Source organism: Crocuta crocuta, unplaced genomic scaffold (genome assembly GCF_008692635.1).
Source record: "Crocuta crocuta isolate KB4526 unplaced genomic scaffold, BGI_CrCroc_1.0 scaffold408, whole genome shotgun sequence".
NCBI classification, from domain to species: domain Eukaryota; kingdom Metazoa; phylum Chordata; class Mammalia; order Carnivora; family Hyaenidae; genus Crocuta; species Crocuta crocuta.
The window spans coordinates 1408654-1420856 of record NW_027527444.1 but is presented as its reverse complement, the minus strand read 5'-3'; the positions used below and the strand labels follow the sequence as shown (position 1 = coordinate 1420856).

Here is a 12203-nt window from a genome sequence, read left to right as displayed (position 1 = left end):
ATTATTTGCAAATATCTTCCCACATTCAGTACACTGTCTTTTCATTTTGTTGATTTCCTTTGCTGTGCTGAAGTTTTTTTATTTCAGTGTAGTCCCAATAGTTTGTTTTCGCTTTTATTTTCCTTAGGAGACATATCCAGAAGAATGTGGCTGAGGCTGATTTCAAAGAGATTACTGCCTGTGTTTTCTCCTAGGAGTTTTATGCTTCCAGATCTCACATTTAGGTCTTTAATCCATTTTGAGTTGATTTTTGTGTGTGGTGTAAGAAAACGGTCCAATTCCAGTCTTTTGCATGTAGGTGTCTCGTTTTCCCAATACCATTTGTTGAAGAAACTGTCTTTTCCCCCAGTGTATATTTTTGTCTCCTGTCATGATATCCTCTTTATTTAAAAATGCCTCCTATAAACAAAATGCTTTCTTTAACATTTGACATGAATGAAGGTATCAGTAGTCACAGGTTTTTTTTTTTTTAATATTTTTATTTATTTCTAGGAGAGAGAGAGATAGCGTGAGCAGGGGAGGATCAGAGAGAGAGGGAGTCACAGACTGAAACAGGCTCCAGGCTCTGAGCTGGCAGTCAGCACAGAGCCCGACGCGGGGCTCGAACCCACGAACAGCGAGATCATGACCTAAGCGAAAGTCGGACGCTCAACCGACTAAGCCACCCAGGCACCCCAGTAGTCACAGGTTTTATATCGGTGCCCGCAGAGTTTGCAGCCCCGTCTTCTTTCCGCTCCATAGTCTCCTGTTCCTCATCTGCGGGTTGTAAGACCAGAAGAAGGGATGTTCCGGGTAAAAATAAGGACATAAGGGACAGCAAATTGCAAGTATCAGAGGGAGTTTGAACGTTATCCTTCTCCTACAGGCAACCAGGAGTGTTTTGAGTAGGCGGCGAAGAGGGTGAAGCAGTATCTTGGGAAAGCGTCACCTACTGCAGGCTGTGGGATGATTAGTTGCGAGAAGACGCAACATCCGCGCAGGAGGTGTGACCCAGAGCCCACGCGTGAGTGAGGGTGACTGAGCTTGTAATGAGGAGGACAGGTTTTGAAACCAAATACAGCCTCGGTCAAATCCAGGCGGGTCCCCTTGTTAATATCACGTGAGCTTGAATAGCTTACTTAGCCCAGTGCTTTGGCTTCCCCATTCATAAATACAGCTAAAAGCCCGAACCTCCCCGGGGCTCACGGCGAGAGCAGCAGGAAGCAGCTCAGAGCCCGAACGCCGCACGCGCTCAGATAAGCCGAGCTCTTCGTTCCTGCTGGTCTGCCGTTTGTGAGATTAGAGGAGACCTTAGCACAGTCTCCTGATATCGCTAACAATAGTAAGCGTTCCTCAGGTGCGCCCACCTCCAGTCTACGTTTTCCTACCAGCTCCCGATCAGAGAGCGGCACGCGCAGGCTGGCCCGGCCCTGCTTACTGCTAACACGGCTTCCTCGGGGTAGGCATGGAACCTTCCAATGGCTCAGTCCTCCAGCCCCTGCAGGTCTGTCCTGGAAGACAGGGAAACAGCAGGCCCAGCAGCCCCTGAAGAGCAGGGTCCCAAAGCTGGGCCCAGCCCCCGCCCCTCGCCCGTGTGCCATCCGTGCTGGCGAGAAAACTCACCAGGGGCTCCTGGTTTCCAAACCTGGGGCAGAAGATAAAATTGTTGGTTTCACAGATATTCGGCGGGGGGTGGGGGGGGCCGGGAGGTCGCACGTCCATTCAGAGACAGGGACATGGCCTTTTTGTGTGGAGTAATGTGCTGGCTCTCCCAGGTTGTCACTGGCGGGCGCTAGACGTCCAGAGCGATGGACCTGCAAACAGAAGCTGTGGGGGGCCGAGCACTTACACAGTGAGACCCGCCTGCGGGCGAGGCCCAGCCGCCCAGGAGCACTGCGTACCATCTGTGTCCTGTCCCAGGCCAGCCCGTAAAGGGGAACAGCAGAGGGTCAGTGATACAGACCAGAAGCCAGGTTCCCCCCCCCCCCTTCGTTTAAGCTCAGTAGTTAAGCTCTTTGAACTTTCAGGTTCCTCATCTGTGAAAGTGGTAATGAAATACCTAACTGTCCAAGTCACAGTGAGCTCTTTTCTTCCCGGTGTTTTATTTGAGACACAGAGAGAGACAGAGCGTGAGCAGGGGAGGGGTAGAGAGAGAGGGAGACACAGAATCTGAAGGGGGCTCCAGGCTCTGAGCTGTCGGCACAGAGCCTGATGTGGGAATCGAACTCACAAACCATAAGATCATGACCTGAGCTGAGATCAAGAGTTGAATGCTCGGGGCGCCTGGGTGGCTTAGTCGGTTAAGCGTCCGACTTTCGCTTAGGTCATGATCTCGCGGTTCGTGGGTTCGAGCCCCGCGTCAGGCTCTGTGCTGACAGCCAGCTCAGAGCCTGGAGCCTGTTTCAGTCTGTGACTCCCTCTCTCTCTGACCCTCCCGTGCTCACGCTGTCTCTCTCTCTCTCTCTCTCCTAGAAATAAATAAAACATTTTAAAAAAATTAAAAAAAAAAAAAGTTGAATGCTCAACCGACTGAGCCACCCAGGCTCCTCTCAAATAAGATTTTTAATCTCAAATGTATGGGCCTCCGTGGAGTTCAGGTTAGAAGCCTGCAAGAGTGTGTGAAGCCTCTAAAATTGTGTTCCAAACTCCACATTAGAAGGACGAGGTCCACAGTGTTCAGCATAGTTTTAAAAGGCTTCCGGGGCACCTGGGAGGCTTAGTCGGTTAAGCGTCCGACTTTCGCTTAGGTCATGATCTCGCGGTTCCTGGGTTCGAGCCCCGCGTGGGGCTTTGTGCTGACTGCCAGCTCGGAGCCTGGAGCCTGTTTCAGTCTGTGACTCCCTCTCTCTCTGACCCTCCCGTGCTCACGCTGTCTCTCTCTCTCTCTCTCAGGAATAAATAAAACATTTTTTGAAAAATTAAAAAAAAAAAAAAGGCTTCCTGACGATCTCAAGAGGTTAAGAACCACCTATGCTTGTCTAAAAGCATAACCAGAAGTTTGCGGACAAACGTCTCAGGTAGAGCAAGCGGTCTAGCAAGAAACGCAAACACGGGGAAGAAACAAAGTGGCTTCACGGACACGTGGCCTGCGCCAACCCCAGAGTGCCGCGCTCAGAAGGGTCTTGCGCTCGGTTTCAAGGTTGTCCGTCACTGCCGTCACCTCCTTAATGATGCTTTAGCAAGAGGCCTGCATGTTTAGTCTACACTGGGCCTGGAAAACTAGGGGCCCGGTCTAGACAAGAAGCCTGGCAGTTCTCAGGGAACCCGCAGTGGGGGGCCGCACTGGCTGCTGGGGGGCGGTGTTGTGGGACGCGCTTAAAAGTAAAGAGGGGCCTCACGGAGGATCCATATTCCAGCTAAGGAATTAGGAATCGCTGCCCCGGTGCCGACGCGGCGGATTTAAAAGCAAGGCGGCCTGGCGCTTTACTGTTAAGATCGGGGGCTTCTAGAAAATGGACGGGGGTTAACAGCTGTAGACAGGCCGGGGGGCAGCTGCTAGCGGCCCAGGTGGGCAGTGGCAGGTGTGAAGAGCCTGGAAGGGGNGGCACGTTGTTGGGGACTTGATCTGGGAGAAATTCAGGCAGGTTCCTGACATGAGATGACGGAAGCAGGGAGTAAGGGGTGACACCTGCAGAGGAGGGGGTGACCCTGCAGGGGGGGTGACACCGCAGAGGGGGGTGACCCCTCAGAATAGGGGTGACACCGCAGAGGGGGGGTGACACCGCAGAGGAGGGGGTGACACCGCAGAGGGGGAGTGACACCGCAGAGGGGGGTGACCCCTCAGAATAGGGGTGACACCGCAGGGGGGGTGACATGGCAGAGGGGGGTGACACCGCAGAGGAGGGGGTGACACCGCAGAGGGGGGTGACATGCAGAAGAGGGTGACCCCTCAGAATAGGGGTGACACTGCAGAGGAGGGGTGACACTGCAGAGGAGGGGTGACACTACAGAGGAGGGGTGACATGCAGAGGAGGGGGGTGACACAGCAGAGGAGGGTGACATGCAGAGGAGGGTGACCCCTCAGAATAGGGGTGACACTGCAGAGGAGGGGTGACACTGCAGAGGGCAGAGGGGGGGTGACACTGCAGAGGGGGCGTGACACTGCAGAGGAGGGGTGACACTACAGAGGATGGGTGACATGCAGAGGAGGGGGTGACACCGCAGAGGGGGATGACACAGCAGAGGAGGGGACATGTCGCAGCTCTGAGGCAGGAGGGGCCCTGGAGTGAAGAGGAGGAGACAAGCTGTTTCTTCTGAGGCTGGAATGGGGAAGGAAAATGCAGACAACTTGCGGGGGCAGAGGTGAGGGGAGACCCCGCGGCGCCTCCCTTGTAGTGGCAGCCTGGGCGCCTGCAGGGAAGAGGCGGCACACTAGGCTTTAGGGAAGAAGGCGCAGGAAGGCCTCAGCGGGACGAGAAAGGAGGTGCTGGTACTGAGAACTCAGCCAAGGTTGAAAATCACCCCGCGATTCGCTTCAGGAGCGCTCAATGGCCTTTTCGGAGCATGTGTCCCCACTACGCGGCAAGTAGCCGTGCAGGTGCAGAATGGTCACGGGAGCAGGCGTCCTAGGACCGCTCGTGTGCTTAAACCCGAGTAAAGGGACGGGGCGGCCGCGGGAAGCTAGGAAGACCCTGCAGCCAGAACGTGGCAAATCACACGGTTTTAGAGTCGGAAAGACCTTCAAGATGGGTTCGCAATGGCCTCCATAAACAGATTAAAAACAGAGTCTTTGCCTGGAAGGGGAGATGCTGTGGCCCGTCCACACTGCCGGTGAGCAAGCCGGGTCACACTATTTGTCTTGCCTTGGATTTGAACTGTCCTGGAAACTCGCAGCTGCCTTAGAACCCGTGGAGGCATTCACGACGTCCTGCACTCTTCGGAATGATGACAAAGGCCTCTTTCTGGGAAACGGCGGGTCGAGTTTGCCCTGCCCTCGCCCCTCCCGCCCCGACAGCCCAGGAGCGGGAGCCACTGCTCATTTTGTGCCTTGATCAAAAAGCTTCTGGTCACCCAAAATAGATGGCGTTTCAGGGCGGACTCCCCACGACCCAGGTGATTATTTCCTTACGAAGCGTCAGGCTCAGAGAGTCAGAACCACAGGAGGTGAGGAGACTTCCCATCTCTTACATTCTCTTTGCAGGAGGCTGGAAACGAGGGCCGCACAAAGGCGTGGTCTCCTCCCGACCGAATCCGGAGGGGCTCTGGACGGGATCCGGACGGGATCTGGATCCTGCATCCTGGGGAAGGAGCCTCCCGGCAGGCACCCCGCAGACAGGAAGCCTGCACTCCTCTCCTAGGCCTGCGAAGCAGCACAGTATTTGTTCAGAGGTTCTTGGCCTCAGGCCTAAGGGCAGAGCTGCCAGCAGAGGCAGTTTTCCCAGAAGCCCTTGGAAGGAGCACAATCCAAGCTTGTGTCTAGAACAGTCAGGCAGCAACCCCTCCCTGGCCGCCCAGACCCGACTCATGGCTGGGGCGGCCTCAGCGGACTCGGGGAGGTGCTAGGCCTCGCTCTGAAAACGCAGATACTCTGGCCACAACCGTCACTCACCCCTTCACCCGATCTTGCAGCAAGCAGGCATTCGGCACGTGTGTGTCCGGCCCGCGCGGGACCCTGGGGAACGGGGTCTGCAGAGAAGTGGTTAGAAACCTGGGCACTGAGTAGGCTCCTCTCCCTGTCTAAGCCCCTGGCCTTCTTGTTAGATTCTGTTGCTAAAACCTCAGGACAGGGGCGCCTCGGTGGCTCAGTTGGTTAAGCAATAGACTTTCGCGGACTTCAGGTCATGGTCTGACGGCTCGTGAGTTCGAGCCCCACATCGGGCTCTGTGCTGACAGCTTGGAGCCTGGAGCTGCTTCAGATTCTGTGTGTGTGTATGTGTGTGTCTCCCTTCCCCTCCCCACTCACTCTCTGTGTCTCAAAAAAATGAATAAGCATTTAAAAAAAATTTTGTAAGCCTCACAACAGTTCTGAGTCGGTGCTTATTGTACAAAATCCCTTTCCCAATTCCTTTGTGTGCACTGGCCTCTTGCAGCCCATGACGTCTTCCAAGACCAGTGTCTCCTCTGCTTGGAACGTGTCGTTCATTCATTCTTTCAGACAGTGTGTAGGGTCATAGACCATTGTAGCTCTGTCAGATGGGAGGTCGACCGAGAGTAAAATTCTGAGATCAAAGAGGATTTCTTCATCCCCTTGGTGATGTCATTGCATTATCTCCTCACGGGCCAGGGTGCCTGATAGCCGTCGGTCCAATTCCCTTCCCTTTGTAGGCGATCTGCTCGCTTTTCTTTGGTAGCTTTCAGAGTTTTGCTTTAATCTGAATTACGACATGTCTAGAGTTTTTTCTTTGTTTTAATTCTTCCTTAGACTGACCGGAAGCTTCAGTAGCGGAAGGTATGTTCCGGGACTTTCTCTGGTCCTTAGGTCTCTAATTTCCCCTCCACATTCCCTGCTGGCAACCTTGTTAAGGGAACAGTAGAACTTCCGTGTCTTTCCTCTGTGACTCTTAATTTCCGTGAACTGGAGTCCCCTTCTGCTCTTCTCTTAGGCTGCAGTGTGAGAGAATGCTTCAGCAAAGCCTCCTAGGTCTGGAATTCCCTCTTCAGCCCTGCACAATCTTGTATTTAGTTTGCCTACTGACTTTTTCATATTAAACTTGCATTTTTTTTTTACTTCAGAGATTTTTAAAAATTGGTTCTGTTTTTAATAACATTTCTTTTTATTTTTAGTGTTTCTTTATTTTTGAGACAGAGGGAGAGCAAGCAGGGGAGGAGCAGAGAGAGAGAGGAGGGCAGAGGATCTGAAGTGGGCTCTGTGCTATCAGCAGGGAGCCCATCGCGGGGCTCGAACTCACGGACCCTGAGATCACGACCGGAGCCTAAATCAGACGCTTACTTGACTGAGCCCCCAAGGCGCCCCTTTAATAACAGTTTTATAAATAACTTACTGTTTTTGTTTATTGGATGTGAGTCCACCCTTTCCCATACTGACAATGTTAAATGTGCTTGTTCTAAAGTCCCCTTCCTACTGTGTTAACTGTGTTTCCCCGGCTCACAGTCTTCTATTTGTGTATTGTTTCTCTTTCACGGTGTCGCTGTTCTTCAGGGGTTTTGTGATGGGGGGGGAGGTGTCCTCTTGGGCTGCAGCATCCCCGCCCCCCACACCTGTGCCAGTGGGCACTCCCGCTTTGTAGCGGTCATCATAGTTTTCTGTCACACAACACTCCCTTCTCTCCAGGAGTGACTAGTGACTGCCTACATACTTGATGATTTTTATCTTTTCCATCATTTCTGTGTATTGAAGCAAAAAGGAGAGATTTCAGTGTGTGTGCACCCCACCTTTTTGAAACAAAGTCCATCAGAGAGTTGGGGGTTTTTTTTCATCATAGGATTTCAAGCCAAGGAGGGTGTCATCAGCTGTGTGTTCTTAGAAAAGCATCCATCTGATACTGGTGACAGACTCGAGATAGTCACCAAGTCCTAAAATGGGAAGTTGTGGCAGTCGCCTGGGTAAAAAATGATAGTGGCCTGAATAAAGGCTGTGCCCGCGGGACTGGAGAGAAGGGAACAGACCAAACGCCGTACAAATAACCGAAATGGGAGCCAGGTTGAGAAGGCAGCGGGGAGGGGGATGGTATGACACATGTCAGGTTTCAGACTCGGCCAGGAAGACGGATGGTGGTGCCATTCTCCGAGAAAAATCGGAGGGAAAACAGTGTTGAGAGCGACCTGCCGGGGTTGAGTTTGCGGTGCCTACGGGATGCCCAGTTGGGAAGAAGGGCCCGAGGCAGGGAATTGGGGAACCACTGGTACACAGATAATAATCGAAATCCTCAATATGGAGTCAGCCAACCAGGGAGAATGGGCAGTGACAGGTCACAGGGGACAAACTCAGGTCACACACCACCACTCGGGGCGGGGGGAGGGATTCAAGGAAGAGAAGGCAGAAAGGCTCGGCTCGAAGACCAGAATGTGACACTGACAAGTTCAAGGAAGGAGGGGGTTCAGGAGGGAGTGACCAACATGTCAGCGATGCAGACAGGGCACGTGTGAGAAGGACTGAAAAGCAGCATGGCCTTGGGCACCTCAAGCCATCGTCACCCTTCACAGGGGCAGGGGTAGGGCATGTTGGGGAGTAAAACCGACTTTCGGTGGGTCAAGGAGGAAATGGAGGTGAGACCAGAGAAAACAAAGGAAAGACCTCTTCCCAGCATCTGGATATGAAGAGAAAAGAGAGACGGGGCTGNGCAGCATGTTTCTAGGCTTCTGGGAAGGTGGGGTGAAGGTCTAAGAGATGCGAGGAATAATGGAGCAGGGCACCCAGGACGTTGTGGGGATGCGGCTATGGGCGAAGGTCTAGGAATTAGCCTTGCCTCCGGAGAGGGAGGGAGGGCTCTTCGTCCAAGGTGAAATCAGGAAAGTGAATGCGGATGAGTCAGGATGGGGGAGGGGGGACTGCATGGCAGCCACACCCCCTCGCGCCCCTGTGAGGAGAGGCAGGCCCTCCTTGCTTCCCAGCATCTCTCCCAACCACTTCTCGCGCTCCTTCAAAACCCCCAGCTCGTCCCAAGCTGCTGCTTTCCTCCTGTGGGATGAGCCACCCCTGCACCCAGCCAAGGTCGCCCCCCCCACGCCTGTTTCCCAGCCCTGCAGTCACTTCCTGTGGGATCGCCACTCATTGCCAGGGCACTGAAGCAGCGCAGATGCGCATGGCCATCAGGTCCAACCTGAGCCCTGACTGTCCCCCTTACTCCAGACTCGGACGTCAGCTGCCTCTCAGGGTCTCCAGATGGATGTCTCATGAGTAAGTTCAAGCCAGGGTTCCTGATTTCCGGCTCCCTCACAGCCCGTTCTTCCCCCAGCTGCCCGTGACCCCTCGCCTCCCGTCTTCCCCGCGTTCAGTCCGTCCACAAATCCTATTCATGCAACCTGAGGATGCGTTCCTAACGGATCTCTTCTCCATCCCTTCTGACGTGTCCCTGGGCCAAGCCCCCGTCTCTTGCGTAGATGATTAGAGCAGCACCCTAACTCCTGTGTGCTTCCTCTCTGTCCTTTCTACAACCCACCGGCCACACGGCAGTAACGCACCTTTCAAAGTATGAATCAGGGGTGCCTGGGTGGCGCAGTCAGTTGAGCATCCAGCTCTTGATTTTGGTTCAGGTCACGATCTCATGGTTTGTGGGTTTGAGCCCCGCCTGGGCTCTGTGCTGGCGGTATAGAGCCTGCTCGGGGTTCTCTCTCTTTGCCTCTCCCTCTCTCTCTCAAAATAAATTTACATAAATAAATAAAACCTATCTGTAAAAAAAAAAAGTATGACTCAAAATCTGTCACAACCCCATTTAAAATATTCCAGGGGCTTCTTCCAGCCCCACTTGGAATAAAATTTGGACTTCATACCTTGGGTTACACGATCTGGCCCCTGCCTCTTTTTTCCAGACCTAATTCTTGCTACTTTGCCCTCAGCCCTCCGCCTAGAATGCTCTCCCCCTGAACTGTGAGGAAGTGGACCTTTCGTGTGGTCAGAGCTCAGGTTAAACGTTCCCTCCTCCAGGAGGCCTTCTAAGAGGACCCGATGTGAGACGGCCGCCCCTCACTCTCCTTGATTACTTGTCACTGTCAACTTCTTCACTTGTGTGTGTCTGCCTGTTGTTGTCTGGCAAGAGCATCCAACAAGAATAGAAGCTTCTTAAGATCAGAAACCTCGACCTAACGCGCGGCTCTAGCCACAGCATCTGGAACTGAATCTAGGACGTAGTAGGTACTTCCTAAATATTTGCTGAATGAAGACAAGGTCAGCTGTCTCGAGTGAGTTTGGGGAAAGGGGTAGAAAAGGAAAGAAACACGAGAAGGATTTGGGTAGCATTTGAAGGGGAACTAGGAGGGAGGTGAGTAAAGGAAAATTAAAAGGTTGTGAGTCCCTCCAGTAGCACTGAGGAACTGAAGTTGGGCCCTCAACTTGGCAATGACACCCACCCACCCTGCTGTGTGATTTTTCTTTCACAGGGCTCGGGGTCCTGGAATAAGAGTGAAGAAAACAGATGGTTCCTAATTTCTTCATTTACAAAATGCGAGTCTGAAAGTAGATAACCTCCAAGGTCCCTCCAGCTTAAAAGAAAATCTGTGACAATTCCAGTATACTCAGGAAGCTGGGTTTTTTAAAAAAACGTCTTTTGTTAAATGAATAATCAATGGTTCCCTATGTATTGCCTTGAAGTTTTGAGTTTTACACAGTTTTCTTGATAGGGTATCCATTTATGCTTATGGGCACACACGCGCACACACACACCCGGCTCTACTGATGTATAATTGACAACTAAAAATTATATAAATTTAAGATGTATATACAACATGACGATTTCGTGTGTACGCTGTGAAATAGTCACCACAGTGAAGCTAATTAGCAGGTTTCAAGTCTGCAGTGCCATGTTGCAAACTAGTCACGTGGTCGTACGTGGACATGCTTTTTACATGGCTTCTCAGGCATTCTAAGTGTGGGTGAGCTTCCTTGTGTTTTCACTTTGACTTAGCATGGATACACCTCAGTTTTCCCTGTCATCTAAATTCCTGAAGGGCATGGTCTGCGTTTGAACTCTTTGCATCCCCCTTCCCCCAGAGATCACAAGAACTAAGCCTCTCTGACGATTGATACTCAGGGAAGAGAGGCTGATTATGCCAGGATCCATTAGTAGAAGACATGGTGAGAGGGGCAGGGACCCAAGGGGATGCTGCGTTATACAAATGGAGGGTGTCTCAAACCAGAGGCTCTGGCACAAAAGCAGCTTAAGGTTGCAGATTAAGAGACAGTGTTTAATGGAGGTGCTGGACGGCTGCCTGGACTGTGCTCCGGATGCAGAAGGAACAAGTGCTCAGAACACCAGACAAATGTGTGTTATGCAGCTGAACAGAACTTTTCTATTTCCCAGCGTCACTGTATATGTATGCACGCATCACACAAAGTGCGTCAAATACATACACTCTCATATCTTTCATGGATTCATTCGCTAAATGTTTATTAAGCGTCTATAATACATTAAGACACCTTGGCCAAGGTGAAGGAGAATACAAAAGAATGAAGTACAGATCCTGCTTTCAAAAAGCAAAAGCCCGGGGCGCCTGGGGGGCTCAGTCGGTTAAGCGTCCAACTTCAGCTCCGGTCATGCTCTCTCAGTTTGTGGGTTCGACCCCGTGTCGGGCTCTGTGCTGGCAGCTCAGAGCCTGGAGCTGCTTCCGATTCTTTGTTTCCCCTTCTCTCTGACCCTCCCCTGCTCTTGCTCTGTCTCCCTCTGTTTCTCAATAGTAAATAAATGTTAAAAAATTTTTAATAAAAAAACCGAAAAGCAAAAGCGAACAGGAGGAAGAGAGATGTACGCCAACGGGCAGCGGGAAGTGAGGCACTTGGGAAATTTGAACAGAGAGTCCACCTTCGGTCAGGAAGGGACACCAGGAATGACTTCACAGCGGAGAGTGTCTGTGCTGAGCCCCGAAGGTGGCATGATGGAGAGATGGGATGAAAAACCTGCGTAGAAAAGGGCTTGGACTTTTCCCAAGTGTCCGCGTAGGGCGTAAAACGGGAAGGAGTGGTGAACAATTTTTAATTTCACTTTAACATCAGAACTTTTTTGGCAAATGGATATTGAGCTGGCTGTGCCCCCGAAGCGTTTCCGCGGTGGATGGAATTGGAGGCCTAGACTGGCCTTTGTGCAAGTCTCACAAATCCCCTACGTAAGCGTCTCATCTCATCATAGTGTTATTTAAAAATACGAAACATGAACATAAACTTGGATGATCATGTGGCTACACTAAAATTGCAAATAATTCACAAACACAATCACAAAGCATGTAAGTCAGATTAACAGCTTTAATTGAGTGTCATAGCTGATGTTGTTTTGCTGAAACAAAATCACTGTTCACGCGAGAACATGGTACAGCTCGCCGGGGCCTGGCGCATCCTGGCCGCTGCCGTGAGAAGTTCTCCCGCTGCCACTCTCTTCCAACTGCTCAGTATCTTTATTTGAACAGGGCGAGGCACAGGGTCCCTTGACGTTAGCCTTCGCTTACTGTGAATGAGTCATTCCTAGATTCAGTCCACCTTTGTGTTTTAATTAGCCTGGAAAATTCCAAGTCTCCTCTGTGCCTCGATCAGTCGGGATCTCTGTAGGAGGTAGAGCTCACACTCAACCTGGGTAATCTGAGGAGGATTTGTTTCAAGGAGGCTATTTAAAGGTGTGGGC

The 12203-nt window shown here is 51.8% G+C and overlaps 2 long non-coding RNA genes across 2 annotated transcripts; one reads left to right on the top strand and one right to left on the bottom strand.

Annotated features, from left to right (window-relative positions):
• Positions 1-522: 522 nt before the first annotated feature.
• On the bottom strand, positions 523-1648 carry LOC144229269 (uncharacterized). Its single transcript, XR_013334434.1, has 3 exons — positions 1603-1648; positions 1347-1490; positions 523-756 (listed from the first exon to the last, which is right to left on the bottom strand). It is a non-coding gene; the product is annotated as an uncharacterized LOC144229269 (long non-coding RNA).
• A 3546-nt stretch (positions 1649-5194) lies between these two features.
• On the top strand, positions 5195-11046 carry LOC144229262 (uncharacterized). The gene is made up of 3 exons (XR_013334427.1): positions 5195-6367; positions 9524-9730; positions 9976-11046. It is a non-coding gene; the product is annotated as an uncharacterized LOC144229262 (long non-coding RNA).
• The last annotated feature ends 1157 nt before the right edge of the window (positions 11047-12203 follow it).